We start from the raw sequence: 26,191 nt of genomic DNA on the forward strand, positions 1-26,191 counted from the left end.
ATAAGTATGCACATGCATATATATTTATCACACATATACATATAAATTTAAACACATGCATGCACACTCATACCTATCTTACCTCATCCTTGGCCAGGTTGAAAAGTACCAATAAAATGCCTTGACTAAGAGTAACACTAGGAATGATGAGTAAGAGGAATTAGATTTACCTTCCTACCCTAAGCAACAACAACAAAAATTCTTACAAAATATATAAGACCACAGTTTTCAGACATCAGACTATAGGGCTCAGAGCAGTGGTCCCCAAGAGAAGGGAAACTAACAAGGTGAGCCCTACTTGTTACCCCAAATTACTGCCTGCCTACAGTTTCCAGGCCATAGCAGAGAGGGGGAATCCAAACGGAGCCTATAAATTCCCCTAAGTTAAGAACTTTGGGAGGCAAAGGCAGCTAGGATTTATGGGGCAGAGTACCAGAGAGGAGAGAATTGCACAAAGAGAGCTCCAGATATTTGCAGAATCTCAAGTCTTTAGCTGAGTATTGATCATCATATCCCTGGAAAGAAACTACCTGAGTCCAGGAAAAATTCACCAGAAAGGAATACATAAAGCAATCATCAATTATCATATAGAGCCAGGAATAGTTTATGTTCCTATGCCAGAGTGGAAGAACCTCATTTTACACATGCTTAGGGGCATCAGGTAGTACATTCAGAGGGAATTGCCTCATTAACGAAAAAAAATTAGTCTTAGACTAGAGGCTCTTCTGGCCTTGAATAACAAAGCTTAAAAAGTAAGCTGCAAAAGGGTTACATTGTTTCCAAGTAGCTTAAATGAATCTCAGAACAAAGCTTAAGAATATTTAAAAGAATACAAAAATATCCAGCATACAACACAGTAAAATCAACAATGTCTGGAATGCAATTAAAAATTACCATATTGCAAAGAAGCAGGATAATACTACACATATCTGGAGAAAAATCAATCAAAAGAAACACACAGAAGTAATACAGATGATAGAATTAATAAACAAGCACATTTAAAAGGTTATTACCTTACATTCTCTGTGTTCTAGAAGATAGAGGAAAGTAAAACTTTAAGGAGAGGCATGTAAGATAAAAAGACTCAACTGAATTTGTGGATGTAAAAAATACTATGTCTGAAATGAAAAATACCTTGGAGGAAGTTAACAGAAAATTAGACACTGCTGAAGAAAAGAAAATAGTGAACTTGAAGACAGAAATAGAAACTATTGTAAATTAAACACAGCCAGGCATGGAGGCTCACGCCTGCAATCCCAGCACTTTGGGAGACCGAGGTGGGCAGATCACCTGAGGTCAGAGTTCAAGACCAGCCTGATCAACATGGACAAACCCCATCTCTACAAAAGATACAAAATTAGCTGGGCATGCCTATAATCCCAGCTACTCAGGAGGCTTAGGCAGGAGAATCACCTGAACACGGGAGGCAGAGGTTGTAGTGAGCTGAGATCACGCAATTGCACTCCATCCTGACCAACAAGAGTGAAACTCTGTCTCAAAAAAAAAAAAAAAGAAAAGAAAAAGAAAAATTAAAAGAAAATGAAACATAGAAAGGAAAAAGAGAAAAACTATAGGGAATATCAATGGGCTGTGAGACAACTTCAAATGGCCTAGTATACATATAATTGGAGTTTCAGAAGAAGAGAGAAAGGATGGACAAAAAATTGCTTAAAGAAATAATGACTTGATATAGTTTGGCTGTGTCCCCACCCAAATCACATCATGAAACGTAGTTCCCATAATCTCCAGGTGTCATGGGAGGGACCTGGTGGGAGATAATTGAATCATGGGAGTGAGTTTTGCCCATACTGTTCTTGTGATTATGAATAAGTCTCATGAGATCTGATGGTTTTATAAAAAGGCAGTTCCCCTTCACACACTCTCTTGCCTGCCACTATGTAAGATGTGCCTTTGCTCTTCCTTTGCCTTCCCCCATGATTGTGAGGCCTCCCCAGCCATGTGGAACTGTGAGTCCATTAAACCACTTTTTCTTTATAAATTACCCAGCCTCAGGTATTTTTTCAAAGCAGTATGAAAACAGACTAAAACATGACTGAAAATTATCTAAATTTTACCACAAATTCATCCATAAATTCATTGTAATCCTAATCAAAATGTCAACAGGATTTTGGGGGTGGAAATTAGCAAGTCAAATTTGTATGAAAATGCAAAGGATCTGTGCTAGCTAAAACAACATTGAAAAAGAACAATATCAGAGAACATATACCATCTAATTTCAAGATGTAGCATAAGGTAACAGTAATCAGGGAGGGGCTTCAAAATGGCTAACTAGAGGCATCTGGTACTCACCTCCTTCATAAAGAACCAAAATAGTCAGCAGATAATCACACTTCAAATGGACCATCTAAGAAAGAACACTTGAATTCAAAAGAGTGGTGACAAGAGATACCTAAAGCAAGAAGGAAAGGTAAGCGAGGCAGCCTGCTTGGCTGGGATTGACTAGGAGCTTGGAGAGACTTCTCAATGCAAAAAAGAGTTAGTGAGTGGCTCCCAGAGGTCCACGTTCCCACTGTAGATGCCTGCATCCTAGCCATGGGAAGGCTCCAAGACTTTCATGAGCCCCTAGACTAACCTAGGGGGTGTGCCTGGAGACCATGTGAAGGCATTGCTCCAGAGAGAAAGCTCACACTGGATCCCAAACACACTCCCAAAACCTAAGCAGCTACAGCAAGGCACTATATTGACAGCCCAGCTCCAGCAGACTGCATCTTACCCGTGGACCCAAGAGCCTCTATAGCTCCACATTTCTTGAACCCCATTGACCTTCCCAGCCCACAGCCACCACCTCAGCCAGGTGCATGGCCTGAAGCCCTGGGCCAGGGCTGAAGCACAAGCCATTGGCAAAGATCTCATTGGCCCCAGCGGCAAAGTCATTGTGCATTTTTATGTGCCCTGAGGAAAAACTTCCCTTCCTGCAGCAGATGCTAATGCAGGCTGACACAGCCAGGTCTAAAGTGTAAGCAAAGTGCATGCTCATCAGCCACCTGCATATGGTTACTGGCACCTAAGTAACCTTGCCTTCCCCAGTAGCAGGGCTGAAGTGCAGCTGCTACTACCACTGCCCAATCATTCCACACTGGTCCTGGGGATCACCCTACCACCTGGGAGCCTGAGGACAGATCCACCTGGCCCAGTTGTGTCCCCACAGTGCCCAGACATGCTGTCCAGGGGCCTGAGGACTGCCCAGCCCAATCCACCTCTGTTGTAAGCCTCCTACTGGGGGCCTGCAGTCACGCCTACCCAACCTGCCACTACCACCATAGTAGGCACCCACCCACATGTCCCACCTGCAAGTCTGGGGACTGACCTGCCCAGGTCATCACAGCCACCACAAAAAACAAAATGAGCCATTTGGGACCCAGAGGTTAGTCTCGCTGCTACTGCTATTGCCTATGCCACAACTGCTGCCCAGGGGCTCAAGACCCACCCACCTACCCAACCCACTACTGCTACTACTGGCACCCAAGCAAGCTGCCTACAGACCTAAGAACTAACCCACCTGGACTTATGAACACCAGTGCTAGTGTACACTGTCCTGGAGCCCAAGGACAGACATGTTCAGCCCCTGACTCTAACCACTAGGGCCCAGGAACGGGCCCACCTTATGTCCTGGTCCCCAGCAAAACTTTACCACAGCCTCCACTAACAACCACACCCTAAGCTACTGAAGAAATCACAGACACAACTAATGCTGTTTACAGCTGAAAAAAATCATACCAAAGACTATGCTACTACTACACATGCCCAGAATCAAAGCCAAAGTACCTTTCCAATCAGCATCATGGATACTGCTTCAGGAAAAATTACCCTCTGCCCCTCAAAAGCAAATGTGAAAAATTGAAAAAGTGACTGTAACCCCAGATGTGCAGATATCAATATAAGGACACAGGCAAAATGAAACAAACAAAAAAAGGAAATATTATACCTCCAAAGGAACACAGTAATTCTTTGGCAACAGATCTCAATCAAAAATAAATTTATGAAATGCCATACAAATGGTTCAAAATAATGATATTAAAGAAGCCCAGTGAGATACAAGGGAATTTTCAAAAATACAAATAAATCAGAAAAAGAACTCAGGATCTGAATCAAAGAGATAGCTATTATTAAAAAGAACCAAACACAAATTCTGGAACTAATGAAATCATTAAAATGCAAAATACACTGGAAAGCTTCAACAATAGACTGGATTAATCAGAATAAAAAAACTTTAGAACTTGAAGACAGATCTTTTGAAATAACCCAGTCAGACAAAACTAAAGGAAAAAAAATGAATTAAAAAGAATGAACAAAGCTTATGTGACATATGTGACACCATAAAGTGAAAAACTATTTGAATTTTTGATGTCCCAAAAGGTGAAGAAAAAAACAAAAGGGATAGAAAACCTATTTAACAAAGTAATAGATGAAAACTGTCCAAGTCCAGCAAGAAATTTAGACATCCAGATATAGGAGGCTCAGTGACCCCTAAATAGATACAATGCAAAAAGGTCTTCTTCATGACACATTATAGTCAAATTGTCTAAAGTCAATGATAAAGAGAAAATTCTAAGAACAACAAGAAAAAAGGGTTTAGTCACCAATAAAGGAACTTTCGTCAAACTAACAGCAGACTTCTTGGGAGAAACCTTATAGGCGAGGAAAGAATGGGATGACACAGTCAAAGTGCTGAAAGAAAAACACTGCCACACAACAATATTGTAGCAGTATAATTATCCTTCACAAATGAAGGACAAATAAAAATTTTCCCAGATAAGCAAATGCTGAGGAAATTTACCACCACTAGTCCAGCCTTATAAGCAATGCTCAAGGGAGTCCTAAACCTAGAAGTGAAGAATGACATATACCATCTTGAAAACACACAAAAATATAACATTCACTGGCAAAGCAAATACACAAATGAGGAGGAGAAAAGACTCAAATGGTACCACCAAAGAAAATCAGCAAACCACAAAGACAATAAGTAAGAGAAAAAGAAAGGAATAAAAATACACAAAACAACCAGACAACAATTAACAATATGATAGGAACAAAACCTCACATATCAACAATAACCCTTAGTGTAAATGGATGAAATTCTCCACTTAAAAGACATAAACTGGCTGAATGGATTTTAAAAACATGATCCAAGTGTATGCTACCTACAAAAAACATGAACTTTACCTAAACAATCACACATAGACCAAAAGTAAAGTGATAGAAACAGATACTTCATGCAAACAGTAACTAAAAGTGAGCAGGAGTAGCTTTACTTATGTCTGATAAAACAGATTTAAGTCAAAAGAATAAAAAAAGTTCATGATAAAGAAAACAATCCAGCAAGAGAATATGACAATCCTAAATATTTATGCACCCAATGCTAGAGCATTCAGATTCATAAAGAAAATATTACTAGATCTAAAGAAAGAGATAGACTCTAAAACAATAACAGTGGAGGAGTTCAGCCCTCTACTGTTAGCATTAGACAGATGAGCTAGACAGAAAGTCAACAAAGAAACATTGAATTGAAACTGCATATTAGACCAAATGGATATAACAGATATTTACAGAACGTTTCATCCACCAGCTACAGAGTACACATTCTTCTCATTAGCACATGGAACATTCTCAAGGATGGCCCATGTGTTAAGACACAAAACAAATCTCAACAAATTTTTAAAAATCAAAATCATATCAAGTATTGTCTCAGACTATAGTGACCTAGAAATCAATAATAAGAGGAACTTTGGAGACTGTACAAATACATGGAAATTAAACAACATGCTCCTGAAAAACCACTGGCTCAAGGAGGAATAAAGAAGGAAGTCAAATAATTTCTTGAAACAAATGACAATTGAAACACAACATACTAAAACCTTTGGGATACTGCAAAAGCAGTGTTGAGAAGGAAGCTTATAGCAATAAACGTGTACATCAGAAAATAAGAAAGATTCCAAATAAATAGTCTAATGATGCCCCTCTAGGAACCTAAAAAGCAAGAAGAAGCCAAACCTAAAATTAGTAGAAGAGGAGATATAATAAAGATCAGAAGAGAACTAAATGAAATAGAGACCAAAAAAGGGTCAATGAAAAGTTGGTTTTTTGAAAAGATAAAATTGATAAACCAATAGTCAGCATGACCAATAAAAAAACAGAGAAGACTCAAATAAATAAAATCAGAAAATAAAAAGGAGACATTACAACTGAACCACAGAAATAATAAAGATCAACAGAGACTATTAAAGCAACTATACACTGATAAACTAGAAAACCTAGAGGAAACAGACAATATCTGAACACATACAACATACTAAGATTGGATCAAGAAGAAATATTAATAGAAAACCTGAACAGACCAATAACAAGAGATACCCCCTTTGCAGATGATATGATCCTATAACTAGAAATACCTAAAGAGTCCACCAAAACACTCTTAGATGTAATAAATTTAGTAATGTTGCAGGATATAAAATCAACATACAAAAATCAGTAGCATTCTTGTTCACCAAAAATAAACTAGCTAAGAAAGAAATCAAAAAGGCAATCCAATTTATAATAGCTATGAAAATTAAAATACAATGCCTAGGAATAAATTTGACCAAGGAAGTGAAAGATCACTACAAGGAAAACTACAAAACACTGATTTAAAAAATTGAAGAGGACACAAACAAATGGAAACATATTCCAAGCTCATGGATCAAAAGAATTAATATCATTAAAATGACCATATTGTCCAAAGCAATCTACAGATGTAATGCAATCCCTATCAAAATACAAATGTCACTTTGGGCAGAATTCTGAAACATAACCCTAAAATTAATATTTGACCGAAAAAGAGCTCAAATAGCCAAAGCAATCTTGAGCAAAAGAAACAAAGCTGGAGTCATCACATCACCTGACTTTAAAATATATTGCAAGGTTATAGTAACAAAAACAGCATGGTATTAGTATAAAAACAGACATGTAGACCAATGGGACAGAATTGAGAATCCAGAAATAAGTCCATATATTTACAGCAACTGATTTTCAATAAAGGTGCCAAGAACATACACTGGTGAAAGGACACCCTCTTTAGTAAATGATGCTAAGAAGATTGGATATCCATATGCAGGCCAAGGTTTTATGGCTAAGACCTCAAAAGCATAGGCAACAAAAACAGAAACAGACAAATGGGACTATAGTAAACTAAAAAGCTTCTGCACAGCAAACAATCAACAGAGTAATGAGATAACTTGTCAAAATGGGAGAAAATATTTTCAAACTATTTATTGAAAAAACTATTAAACTAAAATTAAAGTGCTCATCTAACAAGGGACTACTGTCTAGCATATACAAGGAGCTCAACTCAGCAACAAACAATTCCATTAAAAAGTGGCAAAGGACAGGAATAGATATTCTCAAAAGAAGACATACAATGGACAACAGGTATATGAATAAATGTTCAACCTCACTAATCATCAGGGAAATGCAAATTAAAGCCACAATGAGGTGTCATCTTACCCCAGTTAGAATAGCTATTATGAAAAAGACAAAAAGTAACAGATGCTGGCGAGGATGCAGAGAAAAGGGACTCTTATACACTGTTTGTGGGAATGTAAATTGGTACAACCATTATGGAAAATGAATATATTTCTCAAAAAAAAAAAACCACTAAAAATAGAATGACCATAAGATCCAGCAATCCCATTACTGGGTATTTATCCAAAAGAAAAGAAAACAGTACATCAAAGGGAGGTATGCACATGCATGTTTATTGTAGCACTATTCACAATTCACAATAGCCAAGATATGGAATCAACCTAAATGTCCATCAACAGACAGATGGATAAGAAAATGTGGTATATATACATAATGAAATACCATTCAGCCATAAAGAAAGAATAAAATCATGTCATTCGCAGCAACATGGTCAGAACTGGAGGTCATCATGTTAAGTGAAAAAACCAGGCCCAGAAAGACAATCACCACATGTTCTTACTCATATGTGAGAGATAAAATAGTTGATTTCATGGAGATAGAGAATAGAGTGATAGATACCAGAGTCTGGGAAGGGTTTGTGGGTAAGAGGTGATAAGGAGAGATTGGTTAATGGGTACAGACATACCATTAGTTAGTTAGAGAGAGAAGTAAATTCTAATGTTTAATAGCAGAGTAGGGTAACTATAGTTAACAAAATATTGTATATTTCAAAATAGCTAGAAGAGAGGACTAGAAAAATTCCCAACACATAGAAATGATAAATACTTGAAGTGATAGACACCCCAAATACCCTGACTTGATTATTATACATTCTGTGCACATAACAAAATATCACATGTACCCCAAAAGTGTATACAAATATTATAAATCAATTAAAATGTTTTTAAAATTAAAAATAAAGCTACAGTAAGCAAGGTAGTGTGGGTCACACAAAAATAGATATATTAACAAATGAAACATAAAAGAAAGTCTAGATATAGACCAACATACATGTGGTTGATGGATTTTTGACAAAGGAACCAAGGCAATTCAATGAAGACAGGAGAGCCTTAGAACAACTTGTATAAGAACAATCAGATACCATGGGAGAAAACAAAAAAGCCTTGACCCTTATCTCATCTTACCTCATACCATATATAAAAATTAATTTGAAACAGATAATAGACCCAAATGTAAGAAGAGCTAAAACTATGGAACTTGTAGAAGAAAAAAACACAAACCATTAAAAATACACAATAAATTCAACTTCATCAAAATTTAAAATATTTGCTCTTTAAAAGACACCCATGGAAATAAAAAGGCATGCTACAGACTCAGAAAATAATTGTAAAACATCTGACAAAGAACTTGTACCAAAAATATGTAAAGAACTCTTACAACTCAGTAATAGGAAGACAAACAATCCAGTTTAAAAAATAAGAAAGTATTTGAGCAGAAGTATCAAAGAAGATATCCAAATGTCAAGTGAATGAAAATATATTCAATATTATTCGTTGTTAGAGAAATACAAGTGAAAATTACAATGAGAAACCACTACACTTTCACAAGAATGGCTAAAATTAAAGCGCCCATATCAAGTGTTAGCATGTGCAGGAACTGAAACTCTCAGAGGCATTTCTGGTGAGAATACAGTAAGGCATAGTCACTTTGCACAACAGTTTGGCATATATTTGGAAAGTTAAGCATACGTCTACCATACAACTTATCTATTCTACTCCTAGGCATTTACCCAAAGAGGAATTAAAATACATTTTCACACAAAGATTTATGCATAAATGTGCATAACAGCTTTATTTGTCAGAGCCCCAAATTGGAAATAACCCAAATGCCCATAAACAGATGAATTAAAAAATACATTGTGATATATCCATACAGTGGAATACCACTCAAAAGGGAGTAATTATTGATATGTGCAGCAGCATGGAGGAATATTAATATCAAAATGATTATGCTGAAAGAAGCCAGATAAATAAATATATATACTTTATGATCCCATTTATTAAAATTTCTAGAAGATGCAAATTAATCTATATTGACAGAAACCAAATCATTGTGTGCTTGGGGGTGGAGCATAGGGGTAAAGAGGGAGGGAGGAGGGGATTTACAAGGGCCTGAGCAATCTGTTGGGGGTGATGGATATATTTATTATCTTGATTGTAGTTGTGGTTTCATTGGCATATACATTTGTCTAAACTCATCAAATTGCACACTTTAAATATGTACAACTTCTTTTTTATCAATTCCACCCCAATAAAACTGTAAATAATAAATAACTTTTGCAAAAACGACGGAAAAAACAGGGGATGTTACGTGTTCATTTCCAGAACACCTGGCCAGGATCTGGCTGCCCAACCACACTTTCCTGTGAACCTACATTCCAGTTTGGCCATAGCTGGTCTTACTGATTCGCAGCTAGAGCCGTAACCTTGACTGTTGAAGTCTTGACACCTGAGACGAGACCACGGGTTTGAGCAGCGGTCACAGTCCCACACTCTGGTGGGGACACCCTCTTCTCTTCCTGCCATTTAACCTGCTTGGTGATGGACTAATGGTAAGAAATAAATAAAAGGAAAAGCTCATGGGGTGTCTCAGGCACCGATGACAGCTGCAAACCTGCTGTGGTTATGAGACGTTCAACATGATCAGCCCCTTGCTTGCTCATTTCAGGCCCAAAGCCCACACTACCTCCTTTTATAACCTTTAATATCCCTCGGAAACCCTCTCCCTTTACATTCTCCATCTCTTCCCTGGATCATCTCCAGAGGGGTTCGTGATTGGGTTACATACAAGTTTCCAAGGCTGCAACTTCCTTCAGTCATAAATCACCTCTTACACACTCACTTTTTCCTTCTCATTGTTCTTCTGTATTAATAGCCCCAAATCCTGGGAGCATTTGAGAACTGTTCCAATTTTGGTTTGAAAATCAATTTGGAAGCTAATGGTTGGCTTTGCTTAGACCTCCAATCCCTCTGGGAAGGCCAGTTCCTACAAATTGGCCAATCCAGGGATGGGGGGCTTCTCTTGAAATGCCGGATACTTTGGTCTCAGTGTTTTTCTTCTACCCCGTCTCTAAAATTAAAAAGTTAATTCTGGGTGGGGGGTGGGGGAGTAGGGGGAACTTAATGCCTTCTGTTGTAGGAGTTGGTAGATAATTTTTTAAATGGTCCATTTCATGGTGGTCAAATTCTATTATGAAAGAAGAATAAAAATGAAATTACCTTGTGTTTGTTAAAAGGCTCTGATGTTCTTCTCAATTTTTTGGAAACTTCTTTCTCCTAAATAAGTTCTGCTTCCTCCATAGGCTGCTGACCTCCCGCGGGGAAAGTGAGAAAATGTCAGGTTCATCAAATGTTGATGGGGCAGGGCTCCCCGCCAGATGGGAGCAGCCACCCTCTGCTGGTTAACAGGCCTGCCCCCAACATCGGCCAGCTGGGATATGCATTCAGGGATAAAGGAAACAGACTCTTGGTTGGGTTTCTTCAGGAAGACAAAAGAGGAACATCTCACATACAGCACATTGACTTATCTGGTCTGTACCCCAAACCAGAGCAAGAAATGGAACTGATGATGTGCAAACCTAGAGGCTGACACACCAGGCCAGAAAAGACTCAGCCAAGGGCACCATGGCCAGCCTTCTAGAGAGCCTACTACATAAAGGAAAAAAGGCTAGCACAGTGTCCATCAGCTTATCAGTGACAAACTTCCCAGCTCCAGGTCTGGGCTTGTCTGAGCACACCTATGAATTGCAAGCTTGAGCCCAAGCTTAAAAGGCATTCATTTTCCTTTCTCTAGCTCCTTCAGCCCTTATTCCACCATCTGATGTTAGAGTTGGGTTTTTCATCTTTCCCCACACAGCTGGCTAGGAGCTGGCTACCCCCTGGGCACCCACTTCATGTATCCCAACACTGACCCCCAAGCCATTCATCTGTGCCATGACGGCAGGCTCCAACCTCTCAGCCAAGGGTGAGGCTCAGGTATACCAGGGATGAATCATTTATTTAGGCGTGGCTTCATAAAACTCCCTTTCTGAGATGTCATCAACATTTCAAGAGGCTGATAAAGTCTCTTGCATCTGGGGAGGGAGGCTATTAATCTATTCATTAGTATGAGACAATGTCTCTTTTGAATCTGATACATCTAATTGTGGAAGAGAACAAAGACTGACAATTACAGACAGAGACAGGCAAAGAGCATCTGCTTCCATGACGTCAGTACTTCTTCCAGGAGACTCGCAAAACGTTGAATGCTTCCTCCCAGCTCTACCGAGTGAGACCCCTTTCAGGACAAAGCAATGATAACGAGAGGCTAATATTTACTGCACACCATGCAAAGCACTGAACATATACTATCTGATTTAATTCTCACCATACTAAGAATAATTGAGTTGAATATCTTCATACTACAACTGAGGGAACTGAGGCTCAAAATGATTAAGTGGTTTGCCTAGAGTGATATAGCCAGTGAGCAGCAGAACCAGGACTCTACCAGAGCCTGCTGGTTGCAAAGCTCATGCTCCAACCCTCCACTCTGTGTCCATCCCTGGAAAAGACTGCAGCAGGGAGCCCTAGAACCAGATCTGGGAGGTCTCTAGCCAGCAGCTCTATTTAAAAACTGAAAAGAGCTTGCACAATGGATCATTTGTCTATGTTCCGCAGAAAGCCCCCTAGCTCTATGCCGGGTGAGACAGCTTGACTTGCTAGCTGGTCAAGAAACCAGAAAGGCTGGCCTGCTTGATACTCCCTGTTCACACCTGAGACTCAGAAAAGTTAAGGGACTCTCCAAAGTCACAGAGCTTTGTAAGTGGCAAAGCTAAGACTCAAATTCAGGTCTACTGCCCTGAAATCTGGGATGACTTGAAAAACTTATCTACAAAGGCTTCTACAACAGTTTACTAAGAAACTCGCAGTTAATTGATCTCTAAATTGCAGGGACATCATTCCAGTCATCAAGGGAGGGTCTGCAAAGTACCTATGCCTGTTTATGGGTAGGAAACTGCTCTCTGCTAGGCTTGATCTCACCATCATGGAGCCCAGAGACCTCTAATTCTGGAAAGAAATTAATGATTGGGGCTCCAGCCTCAAGCACAGCATGCTGCCTCCTCAGCATAGGAGGGGAGCAGGGACTTGCGTTGCCATCTCATCCCTCAGCCTCGGGCACCATTGCCCAGGGACCACAGACTCTGAGACATACCTAGAGCAGTACACTCACCTCTGTGCATGAGGCTGTTCATTGCGAACTCAGAGTCTCCCTGCTGGGTGGCTTTTTGCTAGCTGTGAGGCACATTCTTGGACAGCACACGGGCAAGCCAGAGTTCCTAAGAGTGAAGGCTCTTAGAAGCGGCCCTCAACTAATGACAGATGGTGGGCACAGTGATAAAATCTCCAGCTGCTTCACCACTCAGTTAGGATAACTCTGAGCCGTGGTCTATGTTGTCACACTGAGCTCCCCAGTGGAAGTGACATCCAGTTGCCCACAGAGGAAGTTTGCTCGATTATGTATTTCTGCTTGGGTTCCATCCCTTCCCTTCTGTTTCACATCCCTCCCTCCGATCAGTGCTTCTTGGCATCACTTCCCAATAAGCTACTTGCACCCAAATCCTTGTCTCCAAGTCTGCTGGTGGGAGAACCCAAGAAGGCAGCCCCTATCCAAAAGTGTTCTCTCCCACCTCCAGGCCCCAGAGCATCTCCTGTAAGCCTCTCTTCCCAGGATGCACGACAGAGGCTGAATGCTCAGGCTGGGGAGAAGACAAGTCTGGATTTAGATATCAGATAGATTCTTTGAAGGCCATGTTATCCTAAGTACATAAACTAGCCTCTCATGGCCTATTTCTTCAAAGCTAAAATGTAACAAGTGCATTGACATTACAGAACAGGTGTGGTGTGTGTATGACAGAAACTTAGCACTGTGCCTAGCACATCCTGAGTGCTCACTGAAGGATAGCTGCCGTTATGATTATTACAGACATTCTCTGTTATTAGAGTAACCCAAACACTTGTCTTCCCTCCCTCACTGAGCTATGACATCTTTGAAGTCACACACCATGGATATTTTATCTTTGCCTTTCCCAGAGAGCGTCTTCCAGAGCTGATGCTCATTATATACCTATTGTGTTAAGTTGCTTTGTTTAATCTTTGCATTATCTATTTCTGGATGAAAGCGAGGAAGACATGCTAATTATCCTATGTTGCTGGCTTAGGGAACAGAGCCCCTAAAGAACTTTCTGCCTCTTTTAATTCTTCATTCCCTGTTTGCTGCTCTATGCAAGTCCATAGGTCAAAGGTGGCAGCTGTGATTGATGTTCTGGGTTATGATGTTGCTTTTCATACATTTGTTTGTCTCACACTAAACAGTGAGTCCTTCAAGAACAACATAAGTGCTTATACATATCCATGTTCCACTATGTCAGGCCCATGTAGGTGCTCAATAAATGTCTTCTAATTGACTAAAATTATTTGATATGAGTATATCAAATAGCACCAGGTAACTGCTAATAAACTCAAGTCACTGACAACTGGATGTAACCAGAACCTGACTAAACTGATGCTTGCAAGAAGACATTTCAGAAATTAGAAGGTGGCAGGTTGTCACTACTATTTCAACTTCACTCTTCTAGATATATTTTATGGATATAAGGTTACATTTAACTTTGCTGCATGTATAAATAGCTCATATTCATTTTCGATCCATAAGTCTTAGACTTCTCAGCTTATAAGACCCTGAGTTTTGATCATTTGGTCATTATGATGAAATCTCTGGCCTCTTGTTAGTGCCAATATTTATTAGTTGAGATTTTAAACACGAGATTAGGAATTAACCCAACCACCATTCATGATTGCTTATTAGGTATTATGACATCTTGGAGTGTGAATGAAGCCCCTTCTTGGCCCTGGAAAGCTCTTCCATTGTACCCTTGCACTGGCTGCTACAACTTTCAGAGAGGCCAGGACTATGTCTTCACACCCCAGAAATTTCTAAATAGATTTTATACTCAGGAGAGAGCAGTCACAAAGCCCATGCACTTGGTTCCACAGGTGAGACTAAGGCGTCGTGCCTGGGTCAAAGTAGGAAGTGATGCAATGTTTGTAGAGTGAGGGAACAATCTTTTTCCCTCCTGAATGCCTGTGAAAACATTACTACTTGAAAGAAACAATGAAAGTGTTTCACCAACTGGACAGAACTTTTAAACGACAGGATTCTTTATGGCCTTATGTTGTTCATTCAAAGGTTTTTATTTGGCACAAACTGTGTGTGCTAGATGCTGTCAACCAACAAGAGGCAAAAGACCAGACAGCAAAGCAGTAAGACAAGGTATTTATTGGAGTCTTAGGAATTGCAATTTGGGAGACACAGATTCAGCTCAAAGTCAAATCATATTCCAAAGAGAGGGAAGGTAGTAGGGGGTTTTTAAGAGAAAATAACAAGAAAGCTAAGGGTGGTTACACAAGTTGTTTTGAGGATTATTATTGGTGGAGACAGCTTGCTTAGCACATGAGCCCATAGCTCACTGGTTGTTACTGTTCAGGAGTTGCAGCGCTGGTGAAATTCAGCTGTTTTCCAGGATGTTGTGGTCATTGTACTTTGGCCCACTTCAAAGGTTCAAAGCAAGTTTCTGTTTTGTTTCACCACTTTGCAGGATATGCAGGCAGTCCTTTTTAGAAGGGGCTTTTAACTCCATTTTAGAGCTCTGAACCAGAGTGGTACCATTTTGTATATCCCATTTCACAATGCCAAGCAGAGTGCTTTTAGAACACAGAGTGGAAGATGCATAGGTACAGGCTCATAGAGGCAAGGGCAGCACAGGCTCAGAGATGGAGAAGTATGGGCATGTTCCAGAACATGAAACAGGAGATTGGCCAGAGCTCAGGGCGAAGTGAATAAAGCTGAGATATGGAAAAAGCCAAACACTATTCCACGTACTCCTTTTAAAAAGCCAGAAAATATCCCACACCCATTAGAAAGATTCCATTCCCAAATGATTATACTTTTCCAAAATCTGCTCAGAGGGCTAATATTCTGTATTCTGGGAAATCTGTTCATGGTAAACCTTATTCCTGTAATGCTGGATCAGTGAGGCATTGTTCCCATCGAATCTCCTCCCACCTTTCCCGATAGTCACCACCCTACACCCTTGGTCCTCCAAAATGAGCAAGGTAGGGAGAGGAAAATAGCCTTCCTTTTCTAAATAAGCAGCAACTACAATCCCCAGATTCCTTACAACTCTCAGTTGGGTTCCTAAAATACAAGTTCCTTCCCCTAAACTCTCTCTCTCTCTCTCTTTCTCTCTCTCTCCCCCCACCCCCCTCTGATGCCCTCAACCACAGGCTTCTATTAGAAATCAAAGCTTTTCCAAACCTTCCTAGGACCCTCATGTCCCAGAGTGAGAGCCTAGTTTTCAGCTGTGGCTATAAGTTTGTCCCTGCTTCTAGAAGTTCCCCCAAGACTACAGGAAAACATCTGAGGAGCAGAAGGATGTAGGCCAGGAGTGATTAGAATTGGGTTTCAGTCCTTACCCTAGCCTGCTGAGTTCTTCCTGAACATAAGCTCTTTATGTGAAAGATATCTGAAGAAAGAAGATCCCCAGGGTATTTTATTGAAAAACCATATCATTATTTCCTGGTCTAAAATGTACAGATTGCTAAAAATAGCCCTCTAATAAATGGAGAAGTTTTCCTCCAGTGGTTCAGTGCACTTAAATACATAGTCTCACCAGATCCCTGGGGTAGAGGCTGTTTCCCCCACTTTGCGGATGGGACACTGAGACATGAAGTTATGAGAGCTGGCCAGGGTCTTAGTGAATGGTGGCAGAGCTGGTCAAGATCCTGGTGTCCTGGAGGGTCCACAGAAGGACCCTGTGTTACAGACAGTTCACCTCTGTCACTGGTTCATGGCACAGGATGACCGTTATATGCTCAAGGAGTAAAATCACATGCTGGAGTTTCACCTAACAGTGATGGTGCTCACAGTGGGTTCAAGGCATTATGTCTTCAAGGAGAGTCCACATTAGACAGAAAGAGGAAGAAATTACCCAGATAAGTATTCTACAGAGCAGACCTATGAAAGGTCCCATGAAAGGGCCAAAGTGTGGAACCTGGAAGGAGAGAGAGAGCCCACATTTCATCATATTGGGAGCAAAGAGGCCTCAGGGAAGCTCAGAAATCTTGGAGGCAGGACTCAAGGATGAATCAGATTTTTTTTTTTCCAAAAAAAATAACAAGAGTGTTTAAGAAAATTTAGTATCAAAAACTCATTTATCAAAGCATACAAAAACATAAACTGGGGAAAGGACACCTTATTTAATAAATGGTGCTGGGAAAACTGGCTAGCCACATGTAATAGAATAAAACTGGATCCCTGTCCCTCAACTTATACAAAAATCAACTCAAGATGGATCAGAGGCTTAAATCTAAGCCCTGAAACCATAAAAGTTCTAGAAGATAATCTAGGAAAAACTATTCTGGACATTGGCAAAGAATTCATGACTAAGATCCCAAAGCAAATGCAAAAATAAAAATAAAATAAACAAAAATAAATAAATGAAACCTAATTAGACTAAAAAGCTTTTCTACAGCAAAAGAAATAATCATCAGAGTAAACAGACAATCCACAGAATGAGAGAAATTATTTGCCAACTACGCATCCAACAAAGGACTAGTATCCAGAATCTACAAGGAACTCAAACAAATTAGCAAGAAAAAAACAAATAATCCCATCAAAAAGTGGGCAGATGACAAGAACAGACATTTATCAAAAGAAGATATACAAATAGCCAACAAACATGAAAAAAATGCTCAACATCGCTAATCATCAGGAAAATGCAAATTAAAACTACAATGAGATACCACCTTACTCTTGCAAGAATGGCCATTAATAAAATGTCAAGAAACAATAGATGTTAGCATGGATGTGGTAAAAAGGAAATGATTATACACTGCTGGTGGGAATGTAAATTAGTACAACTTCTATGGAAAACAGTATGGAGATTTGTTAAAGAATTAAAAGTAGATCTACCATTCAATCCAGCAATCCCACTACCAGGTACTTACCCAAAGAAAAAGAAGTCAGTATATCAAAAAGACACTTGCATGTGTGTGTTTAATGCAGCACAATTCACGATTGCAAAGATATGGAACCAACCTAAGCACCCATCGACCAATGAGTGGATTAAAAAAATGTGGTTTATATACACCATGTAATACTACTCAGCCATAAAAAAAATAATGTCTTTTGCAGCGACTTAGATGGAGCTGGAGGCCCTTATGTTAAATGAAATAGCTCAGGAATGGAAAATTAAATACTGTATGTCTTCATTTATAAGTGGGAACTAAGCTATGGGTGTGCAAAGGCAAACACAGTGATATAATGGACTGCGGAGACTCAGGAGGGGGAAGTTGGGGCTGAGGAATGAAAACCTACATATTGGGTACAATGTAAACTGCTGGGGTGAAATCTGACTTCACCACTATACAATTCATTTATGTAACCAAAAATCACTTGTACCCTAAAAGTTATTGAAATAAAAGAAATTCATAATCCTGCTTCCCATTATAACAGAGGTCCATTCTAGATCAGTCCATGCTCAACACTGGAATGTAGACATGTTTGGGCTAGAGAGCTGGGGGTAGGTCGCCAGGGTCCATTTGCCCAAGAGATATGGGAACTTGCTGGGACAGCATCAGGCACAATGTGCTGGATCAGTGACAAAGCCAGGGTGGTCAGAGTGATGAGTCTGTCACCGTATCTGTCTCTTGGATTTGAGGCCCAGCCCAGCCTTCCATGGGTTCCTACTTAAGTGGCAAAGAGCAATTTTACTAAAATCACATGTCCATGGTTCTGCAGAGAACGGAATAACCTGAATTTTATTCAGTGGGCAATGGGATGTCATGGAAAAATTCCTAGCAACAGAGAGGGAGGACCCAAGGGCTGACTCTTGACTGCAAAGAGCACAAAGAAACTGTGGCACCCTGAGGCTTCCCACAGATGCAGTGCCACATCAAGACCCCAATGACCCATGTGCCTGGTGGAGGACATCAGTGCCTGGCACGTGGCTCATGTATGGGTATCACCAAGCCTGACAGGTGTCTGAGGCCAGAGCAGATTCCATGGGAGGGGCACTTGTCTGTCATGAGATTTCTTTTTGTGAGGCCAAAAGGGCTCCCAGGAATTTCTGGGGCCAGAATCTTGTGATAACAGGTGGAGGTAAGAGATATGCAAATGCAGTCTGGTCCTGTAAAAAGTGGTCACGCTTTAAACCCCACACAAGAGTAGCCCACAGAAACACAGCTTACATAACTATGTTCATTTTTTGTGTACCTGTTCCAGTCCTCATTCACTTGCACACATAACAATCATGGTGTATACTTTCCTGTAATTTGCTTTTATTTCAAATGTATCACTATATTGCAAATCAGGGATGAAGAGATATGGGAGAAGGATTTCCATGCAGATGAAACAATATTACTTTAGCGCACCAGTTCTTACCAGGGTATGATTTTTGTCCCCCAGGGGTTGGACCTTTGGTAATGTCTATAGACATTGTTAGTTGTTATTACTGGCGGCAGGGTGGTATCACTGGGTAGAAGTCAGAGACGCTACTAAACATCCTGCAATACACAAAATGGCGCCCTCAACAAAAAAGTATCTGGCTCAACATGTCAATCATGCCAAGGTTGAGAAACTCTGTTTTAAGTACAGAGATCAGAAAGTATGATTACAGGAGTAATTATAAGTAGGCTGATTTGACTTGAATGTAGGATACACGTAGGGAACTCAGAGGAGGGAAACCAGGAAGTTCAGCTGGAGCAAAATCCAAAGAACCTGAATTTTATTCAGTGAGCAATGGTATGTCATAGAAAAATTCTTAGCAACAGAGAGGGAGGACCCAAGGGCTAACTCTTGAGGTCTTTGGCTTGAGTGACTAATTCACAGCACAAAGGATCAGCTTTAGGGAGAAACACATTGGGATGTGAACATTGTGAGCAGTCCTGGGCACAGGGCACCAGGCAGAATCGTTCCGAAGGCAGGGGAGAATGTGAGCTGGAACACAGGAGAGAGCTCCTGCCTGGTGCAGGAGATGACACTGAAGCTGCCCTAGTGGATATTATTGGGATGTACCTGGAACGTGTACAAGGGGAATTGGAGGAGACTGAGACAAGGACCCTTCAAAGGCAGGAGAGAAAGAGTGGTAACAGAACTGAGAAAGAAGCTGGCAACAGTAGTGTCACAGAAGCAAGGGTGCATCCCTTGCTCCCAAGAGACCTGAGGAGGGAAAGAGGCAGGTCAAAAGCTGCAAGATGGCAAAGAGACTGAGGAAGAGGAGAGCTGGGGGAAGCTCACCCCTGCCTTCAACAGGAAGAGCCAGGATTTGAACTCAGGCCTGCTGGCCCCAGGCCCAGGGGTCTTCCCATTGGCTGCATCTCGCTGTATTAGGACCATGCAGACCCACGGATGGGCCTCTTATTTGAACACAGGGACTAGCGGGAGTTGCACCGTCACAGACACAGAATGACGACTAACAGTTACCAGAACAGGAAGAGTTTAGGGTCACATGGAAGCTTTCTTCTTTCTTCCAATATGAGCTGCAGGCCCTCTGGGGACTGCAGTGACTGCTTCTGCAGCAAAGTCTTTAAGTTAAACAAATAAATACTGCTTACCTCCTCCTGTGAAGCTCTCAGTGGTGAGCTGAGCCGGGCAGGCAGCATTTCCTGGCCAGGGGGTTACCAGGATCCTGATTTCATGAGATGCAGATGGCAAATAAACCTCGGAAGAGATGCTCCACCATTCTAATGATTAGAGAAATGCAACTTGAAACAAGCATAGGATGTTATCTTTCCCCTAGCAGTCTGACAAAAATCAAAAAGCTTGTTAATAGCTTGCCCCAGCAGGGGTGGGTGTGTGGAGGGGATTCGTATGCATTGCCAGTGGAAGATTAATAGTGTGGGGTATGATCTTTTCGTAGGGCACCACCTGTCAAAAACATATATGCATATATGCATCTACCTTTTGCTCTGGTGATGCCACTCTCAGGCATCTATCCTTGAGAATGTTAACTGCAACCTGTAAAGGTAAAAACTTGGACACAAACTGAATGTTCATCAGTGAAGCACGAGTCAACTATACTGTGGTATATCCATACTGTAGGATGTAGCTGTTAAGAATAATGAGGCAGGTTCCCAGGTTAATATGGTCAAAAAGTTTAAAAGTCCAGGATTTATTCTGAAGTGAGACAAGCAAGTTGAAGTAGTGAGGCAATGTGCATAGTATGATTTATTATTGTTTATATATGAATGTACACTGTGTACACTGTGCACCCCTAGGGAGAGGAGAAAAACACACACCGATCAGTTGATAGTGGTTACTCCTTGAGAAAAGGACTGGGGAGGGAAGAAAAGGAGTGAAGCTTTTAGCTTTATACACTGATGTGCCATGTGTATTTTTACAAGAAGGCTGTGTTTTTTTGTGGGATTTAATGCCTGAAAGGTGGCTTTGCAACTGTCTTAGAAAAATCCCAGCTTGCTCACCTTCTCCAAGGCTGCTGGCTCAGACCTGGTAACCATGGCAACCTAGGGCACAAGACTCCATAAAGGGGCATTGTAGAACTGCTCCCTGGGCACAGTTATCATCCCCATTACTGTCACTGATGTAATAAGAGCAGGCCAACCTTTGGCAATTTAGAGGTGCTCCCAGCTACCTGGGCACAGGTGTTTTTGCTTCTCTTGTCTGTCTGTGGCTGCTGTCTCTCCCCACATCTGCCTGTCCGGGTGAAGGAAGAGAGGCAGCTGCAGGAGCTGCTGTTCTGGAGGCAGACAGGAAGCTGGTGAGGGAGCTAGGGAACTCCTGAGGCCTGCCTCTTCCTGTAGGAAGCAGCACTACCATAGAGATTTGGGACCAAGGGCACCATCCGCACTCTCACCCATTTCCTTTAGAGCTGTCTGCCTCATTCTCAGAGGTCCAGTCAGGCCCTGGGACTAACAAAGTCAGGGGCATTCCAGAGTCTGAGCCTTGAAACTCAGGTTCACTGCTTTGGGTTCTGTCCAACAGAGCTTCAGATTCATGCCGAGAAAACATAACCAACAATTACTGAGTGCTTACTCTGGCCTGGCACTGTTCTGAGTTCCTGCTGCTCAGAGTGTGGGCTGTGGACCAGCAGCAGCAGCACCCGGTGGCTTGTTAGACATGCAGCATCTCAGACCCCAACTGCTGAATCAGAAGCTGCATTTTAACAAGACCTAGGTAATTTGTATGACACGAAAGCTTGAGAAGCACTGTTCTTCATACTTTAGATCTATTAACTCAGTTAATCCTTTAAACATCTTCTCAGCTGAGTCCTTTTATTATCATCCGCACTTCGCATACAAAAGAAACCTGAGTCATAGAGAAGTCAGGTAACTTTTCTTAGGACACACAGCTAGTAATTTTGATAGGTAGAATTCAAACCTAAATAAACCACCTCTGGAGCCTGCACAGTTAGCCACCATGATGCTGACCTTGTAAACAGCATGGAGAACAGCTTCTTTATCTATCCAAATGGCAGAGGGCTTAGGACACTAGTGAGGAATAAAGTCAACTTCACCAAGACTGACCTGATGAATACCATGTCTTTCAAAAGCATAGAAATGGAGACCAGAGTAGTGGTTGCCAGGAGCTAGGGACAGAGTTGGGTGGGGGTGGATTATGGTGGTGTTCGAACTCTTCCTGCATCTTGATTGTATCATCATTGATATTCTAGTTGTGATATTTCACTATGGTTTTGCAAGATGTTGTCATGGGGGAAGCTAGGTAAAGTGTGTAGAGGATATCTCTGTATTATTTTTTACAACTGCATATGAATCTCGAAAAGATTTTAATTTAAAAAACAAAAGCCTCCACAGCTGAAAATTCCAAGCTTAGGACCCCATTAGATGAGCCAACTTTTGTGTATACACAATTAAAGGCCCAAGGAATGAGTGGAGGAATCCAATATCAAGTGCAGCTATATGCCAAAACCTTTTGTGCTTCAACACTGTTATGGTTTGCCTCTGCGTCCCCACCCAAATTTCATGTTGAACTGTAATTCCCGAAGTTGGGGGAGGGACCTGGTGGGAGGTGATTGGATCATGGGGGTGGATTTCCCTCTTGCTGTTCTTGTGATGATGAGTGAGTTCTTATGCTGTCTGGCTGTTTAAAAGCATGTAGCACTTCCCCCTTCACTTTCTGTCTCTCCTGCTGCCATGTGAAGATGTGCTTGCTTCCTCTTCACCTTCCACCATGATTGTAAGTTTCCTGAGGCTTCCCCAGGCATGCTTCCTGTTCAGCCTGCAGAACGTGAGCCAATTAAACCTCTTTTCTTTATAAATCACCCAGTCTCAGGTAGTTCTTTATAGCAGTGTGAGAACAGACTAATACCAGAAAATTGGTACCAGAAGCGGGGCATTGCTATAAAGATACCTGAAAATGTCAAAGCAACTTTGGAACTAGATAATGAGCAGAGGTTGGAAGAGTTTGGAGGGCTCAGAAGAAGACAGGAAGATGAGGAAAGGTTGGAATTTCCTGGAGACTCGTTGAATGGTTTTGACCAAAATGCTGATAGTGATATGGACAAAGATGGCCAGGCTGATTACATCTCAGATGAAGATGAGGAACTTACTAGGAACTGGAGTAAAGGTCCCTCTTGCTATGCTTTAGCAAAGAGATTGTCAGCATTATGCCCCTGCTTTAGAGATCTGTGAAACTTTGAACTTTGAGAGATGATTTATGGTATTTGGTGGAAGAAATTTCCAAGCAGAAAAGCATTCAAGATGTAGCCTGACTGCTTATAAAAGCCTACACTCATTTTCATAACAAATAAATGACCTAAAACTAGAATTTATATTTAAAAGGGAAGCAGAGCATAAAAGTTTGGAAAATTTGCAGACCGATCATGTTGTAGAAAAGAAAAACCCATTTTATGCGGGAAAAACTCAAGGGAGCCGAATGTTAATAGTCAAGACAATAGGGAAAATGCCTTCAGGGCATTTCAGAGACCTTAGCAGCAGCCCCTCCCATCACAGGCCTGGAGGCGTAAAAGGGAAAAAAATGGTTTTGTGGGCCAGACCCAGGGCCTCGCTGCTCTGTGCAGCCTCAAGACATGGTGCCCTGTGTCCCAGACACTCCAGCTCCAGCCATGGCTAAAAGAGGCCAAGGTATAGCTCAGGCTGTTGCTTGAGAGAGTGTAAGCCCCAAGCCTTGGCAGCTTCCACGGAGTATTGGGCCTGCAGGTATGCAGAAGGCAAGAGCTGAGGTTTGAAATCTAGCCTCCACCTAGATTTCAAAGGATGTCTAGAAGTCTGCTGCAGGGGTAGCCCTCATGGAGAACCTCTACTAGGGAAGCGCAGAGGAGACATGTGGGGTTGGAGCCCCCACAGAGAGTCCCTACTGGGGCACTGCATAGTGGAGCTGTGAGAAGAGGGCCATAATCCTCCAGATCCCAGAATGGTAGACCCACCAATAGCTTGCACCATGAGCCTGGAAAGGCTGCAGGCACTCAATGCCAGCCCATGAAAGCAGGTGAGAGAAGGCTGTACCCTGCAGTGCCACAGGGATGGAGATGCCCAAGTCCTTGGGAGTCCACCCTTTGCATCAGTGTGCCCTGGATGTGAGACACAAAGTCAAAGGAGATTATTCTGGGGCTCGAAAATTTAATGACTGCCTTGCTGGGTTTCAGACTTGCACGGGGCCTGTAGCTCCTTTGTTTTGACCAATTTCTCCCTTTTGGAATGGGAGCATTAACCCTATGCCTGTACCTCCATTGTATCTTGGAAGTAATTAACTTGTTTTTCATTTTACAGGCTTATAGGCAGAAGGGACTTGCCTTGTCTCAGATTAAACTTTGGACCTGAACTTTTGAGTTAATGAGTTAAGACTTTGGGGGATTGCTGGGAAGGCATGATTGTGTTTTGAAATGTGAGAAGGACATGAGATTTTGGAGTGGCCAGGAGCAGAATGATATGGTTTGGCTCTGTGTCCCCACCCAAATCTCACATCTAATTACAATTCCCAATGTTGGGGGAGGGATCTAGTGGGAGGGGATTAGATCACAGGAGCAGATTTCCCCTTTGCTATTCTCATGATAGTGAGTGAGTTCCCCCTCTGAATTAGGAGTTTTTGTGAAAGATCAGAAGGGTCTACAGTAAAGAGAGGAAGTCCCTGGAGGTCAGTTCATCAGGCTAATACATTCTTCCAGTTGGCTGTCACCCACAGCAACCTGCTCATGGCAAATGCAGGCTGGCAAGTGCTGCTGACACTCCTGCCCAGGGAATTTAGAGTAGATACACACAGTCAGCAGCTCTTTATTCAGAGCCCAGTAGGGCCTGTCATGCTAGAGGCAACTCTGCAAAATGAAGATCAAGAGAACTCTCTCGGGACTCCCATCTCCCAGTCACTTTGAACAACAGTCTGTAACCAACAGTTCCCATTCTGATCACTGCCAAAAGCAACATTGCTGTCTGTATACACAAAGAGCAAGGGATAACTGTTGGTTTCCTTTATTCCATAGCTCATGTCCTGGTTATGGCTGCCATGTGCCATAAAAATATGCAAGAGTTTGCATTTCACAAACATTTGACTTTCGTAAGTCCTCATTTCCCACGGAAAGCTCTGTTCTACAGCATTCTGAGGAACATCTTTCACCAAACCAAGGTCTCATCTTGGTCTCTGCAGTAGAAGAGTAAACTGAAAAAGAAAAATTCATGTATTTGGATGTTGGCTCCAAACTCTATCTGGCCCTGGTCACCTGCTATGTATGATTTAGTTCTGCTTGAACTGAATCATGGTAGAACTAAATTACAGGGTTGGTCAATAGAAGAAAAGTGGCTGGTCTCAGCATCACCTTTGCAACACTCACCCTCTGAGAAGGGTACCTAATATTGTGAGTGCCCATTCAGATGCCCGTTGAGGAGGGGTTATACTGGGTGCTCCTGGAGGGTGGAGGGGCAGGCAAGCTGCTCACCCTGAGATGGAGGGTATACTTGTTTCCTAGGGCTGCCATAAAAAGTATCACCAACTGGGTGGCTTAAGACAGCATATTATTGTTTCACTATTTAAAGGCAAGAAGTTCAAGATCAAGGTGTCTGCAGGGCCTTGGTCCCTCAGAAACATGTGGGGCATTCTTCCTGGCCTCCTCCCAGTTTCCAGTGGTTTGCTGGCAGTGACAGTCCCAGGTGTGCCTTGGCTTGCAGATGGATAACTCCTGTCTCTGCCTTTATTATCACATACCTTCTCCCTGCATACCTCTTCTCCTCTTCCAATAAGGAAACCCAAATTGGGGGCCTACCCTACTCCAGGATGACCTCATCTTAATTTAACTAATTACATCTGCAATTACCCCATTTCCAAATAAGGTCACATTCTGAGGTACTAGGAGTTAGAATTTCAAAATGTCTGTTTTGGAGGGGATATAATACCACCCATAACAGAGATGGGGACAGTCCGCAGAACAAGGAGAAGATGGTGTCTCAGGGGTTCCATAATCAGCAAGGTCCAGTGTCCTGGCAGGATAGCAGGAAGTTAGCAGACCTCCAAAGCAGGACACAGGACCCAGGGGTCTCAGCTCTTGCAATAATCTAGTGCCCAAGCTGGGTGTAAAAAGAGCAAAGCTGTTCTAGCCAGACCGTGTCAGATTGGACAAGGAGCACATCAGGGTGGCCAGTATGAGGTGGGGACCAGAACACCTTCCCCAGTATGCTGGCCGATGTGGTCC

General features: G+C 41.7%; 1 protein-coding gene across 1 annotated transcript in view; it reads right to left on the reverse strand.

Moving 5' to 3' along the window:
- LOC105467117 (uncharacterized) overlaps positions 1 to 20,250 on the reverse strand; it is a 151,659-nt gene extending 131,409 nt beyond the window's left edge. Inside the window, exon 1 of the transcript XR_011624660.1 lies at positions 20,130 to 20,250. The gene's annotated coding sequence lies outside the window, so the exon portion shown is untranslated. The remainder of the gene's footprint in view (positions 1 to 20,129) is intronic.
- Positions 20,251 to 26,191: the final 5,941 nt, after the last annotated feature.

This window comes from Macaca nemestrina, chromosome 6, assembly GCF_043159975.1.
Source record: "Macaca nemestrina isolate mMacNem1 chromosome 6, mMacNem.hap1, whole genome shotgun sequence".
NCBI classification, from domain to species: Eukaryota; Metazoa; Chordata; class Mammalia; order Primates; family Cercopithecidae; genus Macaca; species Macaca nemestrina.